This window comes from Talpa europaea, assembly GCF_964194135.1.
Source record: "Talpa europaea genome assembly, chromosome: 8".
Lineage (NCBI taxonomy): Eukaryota > Metazoa > Chordata > Mammalia > Eulipotyphla > Talpidae > Talpa > Talpa europaea.
In genome coordinates, this window is record NC_140075.1 from 38208238 (window position 1) to 38224861 (window position 16624).

The 16624-nt window shown below is 43.8% G+C and overlaps 1 protein-coding gene across 2 annotated transcripts in view; it reads right to left on the reverse strand.

The window, feature by feature from the left end:
- The window catches only part of SHC4 (SHC adaptor protein 4), a gene marked incomplete at both ends in the record, with an annotated part of 122747 nt that overhangs the window by 104929 nt on the left and 1194 nt on the right, over positions 1-16624 (reverse strand). The gene's annotated exons all lie outside the window — the stretch shown is intronic.

Here is a 16624-nt window from a genome sequence, read left to right on the forward strand (position 1 = left end):
AGGCCAGCTAATCTCAGTTAAGGCTCTCACATATTCCTTGGGGAAATGGTCTGTCACGTAGGATCTCTGCACCTGTAGATACAGAGAAGAGGATGACTATGTTCTCAGACTGAGGAACTGGTCCCCTTGTACTGGGAGTGCCCACCTCTGGGGGCTGGGCTTGGGGAAGTGGCTTTGGGTAGGTGGGGAGAGCAGAAGGCCACAAGCTGAAACAGTGCAGGGAAGATGAGAGGCTCCTTCCAGGGTCAGGAAGTCAGGGCCAGAAGCGCGGCTCCTCCCCTGGGACACCATGCTGGCATTGAGGGATCAACACTCGCTGACACACCAGGGTGCAACTACCTGGCAGGAAAAGCATGTTGCAGGATGGTATTCACCAGGATAACCTTCTCCTGGGTCAACAGGTAGGGGTGTGTATGTATGTAAGCATGTGATGCTTAAGAAGAAGTCTGAAAAAATATGAAAAAAAATTACAAAACATGAATGCTGACAGTCTGAGAGACTACGAAAGAACACATATGAATACATGAATAGTGATTACCCTAGAGAAGGGACTTTTACTTTCTGCATTGCTTAAATTTTTCCCCAAATGAGTTAGTATTACATTGACATTTCAGAAGCTATAATAAAGAAAGGTTAGATAAAACCAAATAGAACTCCAAAAAGTTAGTATTCATTGTTTTTCCACCCTTATTCTTCCATTTGTAAAAATACTATGAAAGAATAGTCACATTTACCAGGACTGGGTTGCCTTTGCATCCCTAAGAGCATGGGCTAAATAAGAGTTAGAATATATTCAGGGCCTCCCTGGTGGTGCAAGGGGTTAAGCACTGCACTATGAAGCTATATGCAGCCTCTGCAGCACAAGTTCGATCCTTGGCCAGGGAGATACCCACATGGCACAGCAGACCTCTCCTGTCTCACCCACTGCTCCCCTCGGCAGTGTATTTCGGTCAGTCTGCCTGTTCTGCTTCCCACTCTGTCTCTAGTGAATCCTCACCCTCCCGCGCCTCTGGCCTGTATCCCAGCTCTCATATGCATAAATAAATAAATCTTAAAAAAAAGATTTAGAATATATTCATTTTGCTAAGGAAGGTATCTTGATTTTGGCAAACAGATATGCAAAATCAAATCGGTTTCTGCTAGAGTGTATGTCCAATAATTAATGTGATCACATCTTGAAAAAATATGCGTTTTTTCCCTTAAACAACAGACAAAAACTACTGAGAAAAATTACATCTGCTTAGGTAACAAACTTATTCTATGTGTTCAATGTTTATAAAATGATATGGAGACACAAAGGTCACCCTATAAAAATGCAGATTGTTATTAAGAGAAACAAAAAACAGGGGATTTTCATCTAGTCTTAAGCTGGTAAAAACGTTGACAACAGTGGAGGAAACTCGAACCTCACATGTTTTTGGTTTTCTTAATAAAGGGGAAAGCTTCAGGCCATAGATGAATTTCTAAATTTAAACTTCATCCCAAGGGATGCCCTTCTAGTTGCTGATTCCGTTTCATCTCTTGAAGCCAGGATTCTGCATAAGCAGTCACAATATCCGCTGGATTCCTAGCGGTGTTATTTTCTAGTTTGCCTTGGGATACTCTGTATATCGCTTTCCCTGAGCAGAAACTGTTCGGAGAGTAAGCACAACAGCCTACATTAAATGCTGTCTGCTCTTCAAGGGCAAGATGTTGGTAAGTTTAGTGGGAATGGAAACCATGTTCCTTGAGGACAGTGATGCAAGAAAGCATTTAAATATGATGATCAAATCGGAAATGCCTTGTGAAATGATATCAATAAACCAGGTGACTGCACTGTTAATAATACGACAATAAAACTCCACTAACTGGTTGCTACTGAAGCAAGTGGGGCCAGCCAGAGGACACTGGAATGTCCACCCCTTCTGCTGCCACCATATGAGCTATGGAATAACCAAGAATTCTGTTGTTCATGCCACACTGTGCATGACAGTTGTAACTGCATTGAAATTACATCATTTAAATAGACATTACACAAGCTGATAAAACAGAGGAGTCTGGACTTTTTTTTTCCTAAAAAAGTTAGTCCTTCTATGAAAATTAAGTCAAAAACTTTGGAAAGACTTCATGAAGGCAAGTTGCTTTTAACAATAATGTTGAATTAGGTGTGGAAAAGACAATTTTAAAAGATTTTAAAATGAAGTTGATTCTGCACTGAAATTGCTTTGAAGATGTCTCTAAAGCTCTGAAGCTCATCACACTTTAAAGAAACCGGAAGGAAGAACCACTGGTAGAATTTATGCAAGAACCATGAATGGGAATGTATTAATCATTGTATCTGCAAAGCTTACAGAAAAGACCATGGCGCTATAATAGAAAAATGCATACTATAGGTTCAACTATAGTATATGTTTATATAGTATATGTTTCAAAAGAATACAGGAAACATATTCATCAAAGAAGAGATCCCACACTATACAATATTAAGCAACACTCCATTCCTTTTCATTCTCAAAAATTACCTAAAATCGCCCTGCTTTAATTAGGGTAATTGTCAGATAAGGATGCCCAATAGTTTGGCTTGACCCACAAAGCATACACCAGAGCCTGAGACTCTCCCCGACTCTGTCTGCCTGCATCTGGATGACTCTGCAACTTCAAGCTCAATGAGTGAGCAAGTGAACCTTCCTCCAACTGCTGCTTCTCCTCCTGCGTCCTCTGTGTCTTTTATAGGCAACCCCCCACCCAGGTCTGTTACCTCCAAACTTCACACAAGTTGGATTGGATTCTGCCCTTCCTCTCTGCCCTCTTCATCAAATTTGTCTTCCATAATATTTCTACCAGTGTTTCTTTGCTTGACTCCCTCTATCCAGACCCTAATACAGACACTTCTCATCTTGACTCTTTGATAGAGTTTCCCACCTCCAGGCACTTCTTCCTCTAGAACAAATGAATTGTCATGTCTCTGTGCAGACATGTACACTCCTTAGCCTGATATTTAAGGCCTGCTATAATCTGGTTCAAATCTTACTTTATTACCCAACAGTCTTTTCCAAGCAGCCTATAATCCAACCAAGCTAAAATCAGTGAATATAACATATATATTCCATCTGGAAGATATGTTCCATCTGGAATACCCTTTTTTGGATACTCCCTGTAGTTAAACTTATATTTAATCTATAGGGACTATCTCAAATGCTATAATCTGCCCTACGAGCCTTCTCTAACCACTCATCTAGAAATTATCTCCACCCTTTAGAGCTTATACTGACATATTGACTATTTCCTATGGGAAAATACAATGTTCTGTCTTGTATTATGGCTACTCAATCCCTAGCTTCAACTGAAAGCTACAAACTATTGTATGTTTCACAGGATAGTTTCTATAAGGAAATGATCAGTAAGTCTGTAAATATTGCATACTACAGTCCCCACCTTAGAAATCATAGTGGGAGCTGAGCAAAATGAAAGTGGATGCAGAATGGTGTAAGCGTGGAATTGACAGTACTTGATAATTGAAGGCTGTGTGGAATAAGACAGCATGAGTCATGTAGAGATGCCTCTCACTGAAAGGACAGGATAAGAGAGTAGAGGTGCAGAGCATCCAATGTGTGTTTGGTTTGCAACAAATGAATTTAATATTTATGGATTTGATGAGGGGGGGAGTAAGAAGATAAAAGTCAAACCCATGGTTATTTCTCAGCTTTCATCTTTCTTGAATCCTCCACAATTCTGATTTTGTTTTGCTCAAAGACTTATTCACAAAATTCCCTCCTTCTTCTCCTTAGATGAGCCTGTCCTCTCTCTATCCTGCTCCACACCTGCTAGTTCTGTCACCAAAGTCCTTTCTTCCTCCCCTTCCACAGAACACCTAATGTGGTGCTCCCAGGCTCGCTTCCCTCCCCGCTTTACATTCTCCCACTGGCATTCTGGCCCATTCCCAGGGCCTTGATGACAAGAGCAACAAAAAGTAATTTCTTCTCACTTTCTACTTATTCTATTTTCTGCTGGAAAGTCCACCTGTATGCTTTGAGGTCACCTTGAATGTAGCATGTAGCACATGCCAAATGGAACTCACCTCTGACCCCCAAACCCTTCCTGCCTCCTCACTTCATCCACTAATGGGCCTCACATCTTTCTTCAACTCAATTTTTCCTTGTTCTAGACTACTTCTCACCTGGTCTTCCTTTCTCTAGTCTTTTCTTGGGTTCCCTCTGAGCTTTGTAGCTAAAACATACCACTGAGGTTGTCATTCCTTTATTTTAAAAAATCCAGTGGGGGCATCCCTGGTGGCACAGGCAGTTCAGCACAGTGCTGTGAAGCTGTCCACAGCCTCTGCAGTGCTGGTTTGATCCTGGCCGGCTGGGGAGCAACCCACATGGCGCGGCACACCTCTCCTGTCTCACCCGCTACTCCCCTCAGCAGTGTATTTCAGTCAGTCTGCCTGTTCTGTTCCCCGCTCTGTCTCTGGTGAATCCTCTCACCCTCCCGCACATCTGACCTGTACCCCAGTTCTTGTATGCATGAATAAATAAATCTTTTAAAAAAATCCAATGGTTTTTTGTTAGAAAATCCAGCTCTTCAGATACTATGCAACTGTCATAGCATCATCTTCAGTTCCCTCTGATCTGCATGGCCAACATGTACTGTCCAGCGGAGTCAAAATGCTTACTATTCCCCAAGTGCATTCTCCCTGGCCCACCTCCATGCCTCCCCTCCTGCCATTCTCTTTGCCTAGGATGCTCTTTTGCTCTCTCTGCCCATGGAAATGCCCTTCTCAAGACTCAGCCAAGTTATTGGATCAGACTCTCTGAGGCGGGGGCCCAGAAACCTGCATTTTTAGAAAAACAATGTGATTTTTAAAACAATGTGTTTTTTAAAATGATGTGATTCTCTTGTGCAGAAAATTTGAGAAACTCCTCCATGAAACTTTCTGTAATCATCTCAAATAGAAGTCCCCTTTTCGCCCAGAGCTCCCACATATTTTACTTGAATCACTTTGTTGTCATTTGTTATACACTGCCTTATAATACAGTAATTTGTGTGGACAGCTTTGTCCTGCTTTCATACTGTAACCTCTTCTTAGAAGAACAATGTCTTACTCATAAAAGGTAGAGAAAAGAGCACTGGCCTGGGAGTCAAGACACATGAATTTTAGTCCTTGCTAGCGGCTGGTGAGCCCTGTGACCTTGAATAGCTTCATTTACTATGAAATGGAACTTTGTAGTCTGATGTATCAGTTTGCGTCCTGAATCCCAAGCCAAGGTAATCAAGATTGGGGGGTAGGGGCAATTCCTTTCAAGAATCTGGAGTTGGTACTAGATTAAAATAATTTTACCTGAGGGGAGACATTAAATATTGTACAAAAATTAACAGTGATGTGATAAATAAATAAATTTAATTTTAAAGTTTGAATTATGCATACAAAATCCAATTTCTGGGTTTGTCCCTATGGCACACATAATTTCTCCTTCATTCATGGACTTTCTGGCACTCTTTTTTAAAAGACTTATGTATTTATGCATACAAGAACTGGGGTACAGGCCAGAGGTGAGGGGGGGCAGATGAGAGGATTCACCAGAGACAGAGTGGGGAAGAGAACATGCAGATTGACTGAAATACACCTGAGGGGAGCAGCAGGTGAGTCAGGAGAGGTCTGCTGCGCCATGTGGGTGGCTCCCTGGCAGGGGATGGAATTCATTCTAAGGTGACTGCCAATAGCTTCATAGTGCTGAGACTTAACCCCTTGTGCCACCAGGGAGGCCCAAAATTCACATTGTTTTTCCAAAAACTTCAGGCTTCTGGGCCCCAGCTAAGAGATTCTGATCCTGCAAATCCAGGATTGGGCTGGGAATCTGTATTTTTAGCAAATACTGTTAACTGAGAAACTTTGGGAAATAGTAAACTTTGGGAAAAGCAAACTTTGGGAAAAAGTACAATAAAAAAAATTCAATGAAAGAAACATCTTTCCAAAATGCAAACTTTCACTCCACAGCACTGAGGGCAGGAAAAGCTGCCCAGTAGGAGGCCAGGAGAACAGGAATGGGGGCCAGCCTGGGAGCACCCAGGAAGGGCTATGGAGAGGAAGTTCCCCCAGCGTGGCACTGCAGGCTGGAGAAAGAATGCCAAAGGGAGGTGGTAAAACACCAAAATCAAAGTTAGTCTATTTCAAATTTTGGGCCCAACACTTCCGGGCCTTGGAAAGTCCATTCCCCTCCCTCTTCCACATAATAGTCTCCGTGCTGGGCCTCCCCGGTGGCACAGTGGTTGAACGCTGGGTTGCGGGGCTGCCCGCAGCCTCTGCAGCACCTGTTTGATCCCGGCCACCGGGCGAGGGTCCCACATGGCGCGCAGACCTCTCCTGCCGCCCGCTGCTCCCCTTAGCAGTGCACTTCATCAGTCTGCCTGCTCTGCTCTCAGCTATTGGCTCTGGTGAATTCTGACTGTACCCAGTGCTTGCATAAATAAATAAATAAACCTTTAAAAAAAAAAAAGTGTGTGCACCTACGGAGTGTGAAGTTTAAAAAAAAAAAATAGTCTCCGTGCCCTCTCCACCCTCCCAAATGTATGAGAAAGCTTCTCAACTTTTGACACTATTGCTCTGGGAAAATTCACTGTCCCGAAGAAATGACGTACAAACTCACTTTTGACCCACAACATCTTCATAAATTGGAATGGTCTGGAGCTTCAATACCCTAAAACCTTTGTAACTCTCTGTTAGGATAGGGAAAGTCTCTCTGAGCTGAGAAGGCAGGATCTTCTCTTGGGGGGTGTCTCACCCAGTCCCCAGCTCTGCTCTGTGGCATAAAAGGAAGGAGCCTCTGTAATTTGTCCCAGAAGGAAAATGTTATCGGCTTCTCTCCCAGGAACAGGTCCCTAGGCCCATCTCAAAGTAGAGAAGCGTTTCAATAAAACCTCTTGTAAGTCACAATGGCTTAAAGTAATGGGACAATTACCATTCATTTCTATGGAAAATTTTTTGAGCATTTCCAGACCCAACAAATATCCTACCAAATAACATAAAAAAACAAAATTGCACTCACATATAGTAAGTGCAGGAATTACATGGTAAGTGCACAACTTATTGAAAGTATTTCCCAGGGAAGGAGGTCAGCAGTGTTGCTCACACTGTGGGGGAGGGGTGGAGAGTGCGGCTACCTCTAATAGAGCTGCCACAAAACAAACACCAGGAAAGCTCTTTTTCTGTAAAAGCAGAAATCCTCTTGCATTGCTTTCAGTTAGAAAACAGCTATTAGTGTGGATCTTTCTTAACAAATTATTTAAGTGGCAGAATATGAGCATTCAGAAATCAAGGGGATACCTGAATTCGGTATTGAAAAATATAAGACAGGGCCGCAAGGGGTTAAGACGCAACCTAGGAAGCTATCTGCAGCCGCTGCAGTGTGTGTTCAATCCCCAGCCAGGGAGCTACCCACATGGCGCAGCAGACCTCTCCTGCCTCGCCTGTTGCTGCCCTCAGCAGTGTTTTCGCGGTCTGTCTGCCTCTTCTGCTCCCCACTCTCTCTCTGGTGAATCCTCTCACCCTCCTGTACATCTGGCCTGTACCCCAGTTTTTGTATGTATAAATAAATCTTTAAAAAAAAGAAAAAAGAAAAATGGAAGACAAAAGGGTTAGAAATTTCTTCTTATTTCAGTGCCACAGGTGAGCATACTAATCCATCTGCTTTTGGGGGCAGACATAGGGGTAATAAAAGTGAGCACAACTGGGTGGGACTGTGGTTAAGTGTGTGGTTTCTGTAGGGGATTGGTGTCCTAACTCTGAGGTGCCAGATGTCCAGTTTTATTCGCAATTTCTTGGTTTTCAAATGTTGGCAAGTAATGCAAAAAAAAATTTTTTTTCCTAATTTGCCCAAACAAAGCATGTCAGTAAACTGTTGGTTTATGACCTCTGTGTTCCAGATTCTTTTTCTGGGTAGGCACTGCCTGTACTGTGCATTCCTCCCTCTCCCTGCGCCTCTCCCCCTCGCTCAATCCCATCAACCTCCCACAGGCCAGAGAATTCCCATCTCCACCCGAGAACTGCCTTTGGACGAGTTTTTTCTTCAGAAGCCTTGGCTGCTAGCATCTGATGCTGACAAATGACAGCAACGATTTAAACATCAGTGTCTCCCCAGGTGGGCCTCCAGCTCCTTTGTTCCTTTGTGCCCTTCTGCCATGTCCTCCCTTGCTCAGCATCCGCCAAGGTCACTGGTGGCTCCTTAATTTCCAGTTCACTTGCTTAAGTCGTCTGTCCTGTCTGTGCTTTAGGGTCAGTAAATAGGAAGAGGCATTTGATACTGAGGGTCTCTGAGCATTACAGGCCCTCAGCCTGCATCCAGCCAGGCCCCCCAGAAGTGGCAACACCTCACAAGAAAAATGGTTAGGGGGCAGGTCCCCAGCTCAGATTCTCAGAATCTTATCAGAATGGATAAAGATTCTTGTCTGAAAATGAAGGCCTAAACACAGGGGTGCTTCCTGTCTTTAGAGGACCGTTAATATCCCTAATAATGAACTAAAGTCAGAGGCCATTCCCCCATTTAGTGGAACAAAATAAGCCCCCTGATTCATTGTGTGATCCTGATTACAGGCTTGGGAGACCAAAATTGAAATTGCTGGGGAGGGTGGTGAGGAGGGGGTAGGGCAAGGGAGGGAGCCCAGTGGAACATAGTGGATTATTGGGGCTGTGGTGGTGGGCATGTGTGAAAATATACATCTGTGGAGGTTTGACCCCCATAACCCCTAAAGTAAATGCGATGACATAACCCAACTTTACTTCAATAATAATTGGTAAGGGCCTCCCCTGGTGGCGCAGGCAGTTGAGCGCAGCGCTGTGAAGCTGTCCACAGCCTCTGCAGTGCGGGTTCTATTCCCGCCGGCAGGTGAGAATCCCACATGGTGAAGCAGACCTCTCCTGTCTCGCCCTCTGCTCCCCTCAGCAGCGTGTTTCAGTCAGTCTGCCTGTTCTGCTCCCCACTCTGTCTCTGGTGAATCCTCTCACCTTCCCACGCATCTGGCCTGTACTCCGGTTCTTGTATAAATAAATAAATAACTTTTAAAAATAATAATAATAGTACTAATAATTGGGAAAAAATAAGGACATCTGGATAAAGAATAAAGTTTAGTTAATGATAAAAAAAAAATGAAATTATTACCGGGTAGGCAGGAGAGGGTTTAGCATTGGATTTCATGTCATTTTAAATATATATATATATATATATATATATATATTAATAACATTTCCTGAACACCTGAGTTTATGGTTATAAATTTATACTTACTTATCAGAGCTACAATATCAGTACCTTTCTTATGATTATCCCAACCAACATTTTACATCAAAAATTCAGTTCTTTAAGGTCTTACAATGGATACAATCTTTTAATGTAATGGCTATTTGGGGTTAGCATTGAGGCCTTCATCTTTTAGTCACTATGATCTAGATATTTCTTTTTTAAAAAAAAGATTTATTTACTTATGCGTACAAGAACTGGGGTACAAGCCAGAGATGCAGGGGTGAGGGGGAAGTGAGAGGATTCACCAGAGACAGAGTGGGGAGCAGAACAGGCAGACTGACTGAAACACACTGCTGAGGGGAGCAGCGGGCGAGACAGGAGAGGTCTACTGTGCCATGTGATCTCCTCCTTGGCCAGGGCTCAAACTCATACTTCAGTGGCAGCCGCTAGCTTCATAGGCTGTGTCTTAACCCCTTGCGCCACCCAATATTGACTTTAGAGTAATGGGAAACTGGATCTGAGAGAAAAGCCATACTGGGGAGATGACCCGAGAGGGCCGTGGAAGGTGAATGAAATGGGGCCCATCTGTGCGTGTTGTACAAGCTCTGCTCCAGTGTAGACCTGGTGCCATCCACGGTGACCTATTTAAAGCAAAGGTGAAATTGGAAAAGCTTATGCACTTCGTTTCCTTTCCACCCTGCCTGCTCTCATTTTCTTTCTCACTGCTTTGTAAAGACAATTTACCTACGAGAAAAAAAGGCTTCATTCTAGTCTTTTCAAAAAGCACACATAGCATTTTACTCAAGTAGAGCTATTTAACAAAGCACATTTAGTTCAGAGGGAAAGGGAGGGTGAAACAACAGGAAGTTCTTGTCTGCCCTCTACCACGAAGTTGCTGTGTGACTCAGGGCTAGTCACTTCACATCTCTGAGTCTCTGTTTGCTCAACTACAAAATGAAAAGTGTGGACTTCGGGACTCTCAGAATCCAAAAACTGGATTGGACAAGGGATCTTATGAGGGTTTAAAGAGAATAAGAGAACAATAGGTGAAATCTGCCAGGATGTTCCTAAATGATAGCAGAATCTACTTCTACTCCAAGAATGAAAAGGAAGGAAAATACAACAATGCCGAAGTGTCAGTTTTAGCTGGAATTATTTCCTCCTATCTATATTACATCTCTTTTAACCACCAATAACTACAAAAAAAGGGAAATTAGCAGAGGCAGAAAGTCATCTTTGTTAAATAACTCTGTTACCCAAACCACTCAAGTCTGTCTTTGTTTTACACAAACCATGGGATTGTCTTTTCAGGGGGTTCCTGGAGTTACAAATCTCCCTCTTTCAATGTTTGAGTTACCAGATTGTCCATGTGTGGGGCAGAGCCTTTTTCTCTAAGCATTTCTGTCCAAAGACACAAAAGACTGCTTTTATAGGCCTCACATCGGCTGCCATGCCCCGGTGTGGCCTGGCCGGCTAGACCATGTGAGCAACACCACACTCCCAGAATCCCACCACCATACCCACACCTTCCAGCCCTGGCTTGCCTGCCCCCACCCACCCAGCCCCCTCCTCCCCCGCCCTGCACCTGCCTGCCCTGCATGCTGTCCCAGAATCCTACACTTGGAGGCTGTTCCACAACCTTCCTCCGCTCTTGCCTTCCTCTCAAAACTGACCACCTGTGCCCGAAGCAATATCACACACGTCTTTCTGCTTTACTGGTGAAGTGAGTTGAGTGTCACTAAGAGCAAACTAAAGACATTCCTTCTTGTCCATGAGCACAAAGACATTAAAAATGATTCCCTGCAGGAAACTGACCTGGCTCTGTTTTCTAACAAGAGAGATTCTAATAGGAGATTTCAGACCATGGGAAAGAAACCTGGAGTCTCAGATCCTAGACATTTATACAAATTTCTTATTTCAAATGTGAGAAAGTCAGACCCAGAGAGGTGGGAAGGGACTCATCCAAGGTCACGCAGCTGGTTGGTGCCAGTCATTACTTTAGCCCAGATTTTTTAAAGCCTAGACCCATGTTCTCCTACGGAAAAGATAGCTGGGACAGAGAGAACATTGTGGGTCCCGGACTGCATCTAGTCTAGACAATAGACAATTCTGGTTTATTGGCTCAGTATTAAGATACCACATTAGACAAGGGAGGATGGATGATAAGAATACTCTGTGAGAGTTACAAAGGAAGTTAAGAAAATTCCTCAACACAAATTCATATTTACACAAAGCTAATATGCTCAATACCCAAGAATGCCCATGTGGGCAATAAATGTTCTTGGGGACTGCAATAGGTTGAATTATGTTCCTCCAAAAAGTCTTAGTCCCCTGAATCTAGGAATGTGACCTTATTTAGAAGCAGAGCTGTGGCAGACGTAATCAAGTGCAGAGGCAGTCACACTGGATTAGTGTGGGTCTTCATCCAAAGCCGAGTGTCCTTATAAGAAGAGGGCGGTTTGGGCATGGGCACACAGGATAGAAAGTCATGGGAAGATGGAGGCAGAGATTGGAGTGATGCCTTCACAAGCCAAATAATGCCAAAGATCTCTGGAAACCAATCAAAGTCAGAAGAGTCAAGGAAGGATCCACTCTTAGAGATTTCAGAGAGAGCGGGGCCCTGCTGATAATTTGATTTCAGACTTGTAGCCTCCAGAATGGTGAGCAAATACACTTCTGCAGTTGTAAATCATCCTGCTTGTGAACTTGTTACAGCAGCCCTAGGAAACTAATACAGTCTTGGGCAATGGTTGGGCTGGGTTGGACTGAAATTAAGTAAATGAATGCCACCAGGCAAGTTCTACGGGTTGGGCCAATAATGAAGCCATCCTGCAACCAGCTGCTCCATTCACCAACCTCCAGGACTGCCCACCTTGCTCAGAGGTGGGGCGGTGGGGGGAGGAGGGAAGAAGAGGAGCATTGAAATGAAACAAGCCTCAATGGGAATCCTAAGTCTGTTACCTTCGTAGACTGTAAAGTGTAGGGGAGTTAATACACTCCTGGGGTCTCAGCGTCATCGCTGAGAGAATATAGCCTTCTTCATAAGGCTGTTGTAAGAACTACTTGTTTCTTGCAACAGCTCTGCAAGAGTTAGCTTCTTTGCCTTCTGCTTTATTGAGTCTTGGAATTAAACTAACTGTAGGCAATTTGGGGTTTGGGGTGGAAAGAGGAACCAATGTTTTAACAACACCTATGTGGAGACAGAAGCCCTAGAGTCATTAAATGTTGGGGCTGAGGGACACCTTCAAGACCATATAGACCAATCCTCTCATTTTAGAAAGGAGCATGGGTCCCATTGGATATTTCCCATATTCACCACAGACCATATTGAGCACCTGGGAGAACTCTGTGAATGCTTGTAGGTGGGTAAAGGGACTTGGGAAGCCCTCATAAAGAAATGAAGCTTAATCCTGATGGTGGGCATGAGAGTCACCATCTGACCTGTTCCACAGATGGAACTATTTTGCTCAGTCTGGGGTCTTGCCCCCCATTTATGGCTCAGTATCTCTCAAAGAAGGGTTTGCTAGCCCACCTTCCTGAAGAGACCTTGAGGGAGTTCAAGGTCAGAACTTAAATAAAACTTAATCAAAAATAGGTGCTCAGGGGCCTCCCCATCGCGCTGCGGGTTGAGCACAACACTGTGAGGCTGTCCGCAGCCTCCACGTCACCAGTTTGATTCCCGGCTGGCCAGGGGGATTCCCACATGGCGCCACAGACCTCTCCTATCATGCCCGCTGCTCCCCTCAGCAGTGTATTTAGTCCTTCTGTTCTGCTCCCTGCTCTGTCTCTGGTGGATTCTCCCACCCTCCCACGCCTCTGGCCTGTCCCCCAGTGCTTGTATAAATAAATAAATCTTTTTAAAAAAATAGGTGCTCAGAATTTATAAAATATTTCAGCTGTATAATTGACTCTACAGCAAAAGATCAAAAGAAACATCATTTTTTCCAAAAGCTATTTAACCTAAAGTAATTCTAAGCTTTAGTAGATGGCAAATACCATCCCTATTTGAAAACAAAAGGTGCAAGAGAACAAGATAAAGAGTAGCTCTAACCCTGCCATTAGTTACCCAAAAGGAATACAATATCCTCCATTTCACCCAAGCTTTTCTTACTTCTCTTCTTTATTGCTCTCTCTAGCACTTATTACCATAAACACATTATATTCACTTGTTTGTTTAATCTATCCACTAAAATGTAAGTTCCCCATGGTCTCAGAACTGGTCATTTTTTTTTTTTTTTTTTTAAGTGTCACATCTCTTTATTTTTTTTTTTTTAATTTTTTTTTATTAGAGGCATGCTTTATTTATTTATTTTATTTGTTTGTTTGTTTTGTTTATACATGCACTGGGTACAGTCAGAAGCGTGGGAGGGTGAGAGAATTCACCAGAGCCAGAGCGGGGAGCAGAGCAGGCAGAAGGACCGAAGTACACTGCTGAGGGGAGCAGCGGGCGGCAGGAGAGGTCTGCGCGCCATGTGGGACCCTCCTCCGGTGGCCTGGGAGCAGCCGGGGATCGAACCGGCGCTGCAGAGGCTGCGCGCAGCTTCGTAACCCAGCATTCAACCGCTGCGCCACCGGGGAGGCCCAGAACTGGTCATTTTTTATTCAGCAATGTATCCCCAGAGCCTGGAACAGTTCCTATGGCAAAACTGGTTCACAATATATATTTTTTGAATAAATGAATGAACAGATAAACAAATCAGCCCGCACAGGGAGAGGATCAGTCACATATGTTGATAAGGAGGTAGAATATGTAGTTGCTTGTGCCTTCAAAATTTGCCCCTCTATCCATCAGCTATTAAGAATCTCTCACTTCTCTGCTGATTCCATCATCACAAAACAATTTTTGATCAACTGTGCATTTCCCTACAGATAGAAGAACAGGCATCAACATTTTGGCTCACTTGGTACAATGTTTTTTATCAATAATAAGTTGGCATGTCAGTGTTTGAAATTGGTTCACATCTCAAAAAATTGCAAGGAACAGGATGGAAACCTGTGGTGAAAAGAATGGCTGGGGGTGAGGGGGGTGTCGAGCGCTTGTGGGCCACTTATCTGTGTGACCTTAAAAAAAAAAATCCACCTCTGGGCTTCAGATTCCCTATGTAGGCATCAAATTTGATGATTCTGGGCCGCTTCCATCATTATAGAATTCTATAAAAATTATTAAAGTAGGCTTTTCTATGGAGTTGACTTCCTAAGAGAAGGAATACAATATCCTCTATTTCACCCCTAAGAGAAGGGTGATCAGGGGTCGTGCCCTGTCGATTGGCAGGGTGGTACAGGCCACGAGGGTCACAGGATGAGACTCTTCATGGGGACAGTTATCAGTGCCATGAAAAGACAGATGGTGTCCTCATTAAAGATCTAACATACTAATGGAGACCTTCCCTAGGGGAAATGGAGATCACACATTTTCACATTCGAAAAGTGAAAGGAGGTGAAATTGGTGCAAGGCAGGCGCAGGTAGAGGACATCTAGGTGACATGGGAAGGCAGGGGCAGAGTGTAGTTTTGGAGAGTCGTTTTCACTTTCCCATTAGCACTTGGCAGTTACTTACGCTTGACAAAGGAGAATGTGCCCATGAACCTTTAGTGGATACATGAGACTATTTCCATGATGAGCCACATCACTGTGGGGAAGAGCAAGAGCTCAGGATCTTTCTTTGAGGTCTTAGTTACCCATTCACCAAGGTTGCCCCAAGTGTGCTCTCTCTCCGTCATAATTTGGCCTTTCTTGAAAATATCTGTTACACAGTTATTGGGTCATTTCTCCAATTTATACTCTCAGACCAGAACTCTCACTTGATGCCAGTCTTAGAGGTCTGCCTGCCCACAAGTTATAATTATTTAGATATCATTCCTTTAAATGTTGTATGTCAAAGGCAAACTCAGCACACAAGTCCCCTCCCCCACTCACTGCTTCTATCGCTGGCATCACTAATCCCATTCCAGGACTTAAAGTTACTTTTTACTCCTCACAAACCTTCATCAATAATGTTCTCAAAACAACCACAACTGACCAATCTACCCACTGCTCAAGAAATGTCCACTGTATTAAGTCCAGGGTCCCAAGACCTGACCCTCACCTGAGATGAGGCTTCTCAATGAGTCTCCTGCTATCATTTCCTTTCTCGCATTTCCGCATAACCCATGTTCTCAGCCCTCATGCCTAAACTCCCTCAGTAGCTTTCTTACTCACCTTCTAATCTCTATTTTTTTTTTCTTACTGCTTCAGTCCATCTCAAATAGACCTACAGATTGATCTTCTTATGACTGTCATCAAGTCAAAGTATGCCTACAAATCTATGAGGGTTCTTGTTTACTAATCAGGGTTTATAACCTTTTCGTTCAGTATTTATTTTTTTTTATTTTTTTTTTTTGAAATACTTCTTTTTTTTTTTTTAAAGATTTATTTATTTATACAAGCACTGGGTACAGTCAGAAGCACCGGAGGGTGAGAGAATTCACCAGAGCCAGAGCGGGGAGCAGAGCAGGCAGAAGGACCGAAGTACACTGCTGAGGGGAGCAGCGGGCGGCAGGAGAGGTCTGCACGCCATGTGGGACCCTCCTCCGGTGGCCGGCGAGCGGCCGGGGATCGAACTGGCGCTGCAGAGGCTGCGGGCAGCTTCGCAACCCAGCGCTCAACCGCTGCGCCACCGAGGAGGCCCTTCGTTCAGTATTTAAAAGCTTCGGTCAAGGGTTCCCTCCTCCCCAAACTACTCAAGGGGTACATCTGTCTTCATTCTACTCCCTTCTGGTAGAGCACCAGCTACATGATTGCCACTCTCTCTAGCATCCCCTCCTCCTTAGTCAAGGCCAGCATGTGTGATGCAGCTGCTACAGTGATACCTGCCTCTTGCACTTGGCTCAGAACCTTGCCCTGCCAGGGATGGCTTCCTTTCTGCCAATCCATATCTGACGTCTTCCAAGAGGCACCTTTGCTTGCATTTCCCATTTGAATGAATCTCAGACCACACAACCTTTCCTTTGTATTCTTTTTTCCCTGAATTCTATAATATTCTTGCATTGATCTTTACTGCTAAGTATTATTCTCTTACTATTTCGCATGCATTCACTGCTGTCCTGGATTAAAATGTGAGCTCCAGAAGGGCAGCAGCCATATTTTCTATTCTTTCTTTGCCCAGTTCTAGAATGGGTAGGGGCAGACAAAAAACTAGTAGGGACCTTAATTTTGCACATAAATCATGGATGAGGTCCACTATCCACTACATAAGCAATAATGATAGAGACCAAAAGTATGAACCATAGACTTAAGAGTAGTTCTTTGCACAAGCTAGAGATGAGGTCATGTGTTGAGAAGTGTTTGTTAAATGTGGAATTACTTTTTTTAAAAATAATTCAAGTCTCTGACACTATGTATTCTTCCAGCCCAGAAATCTCTTCTGACGTGCA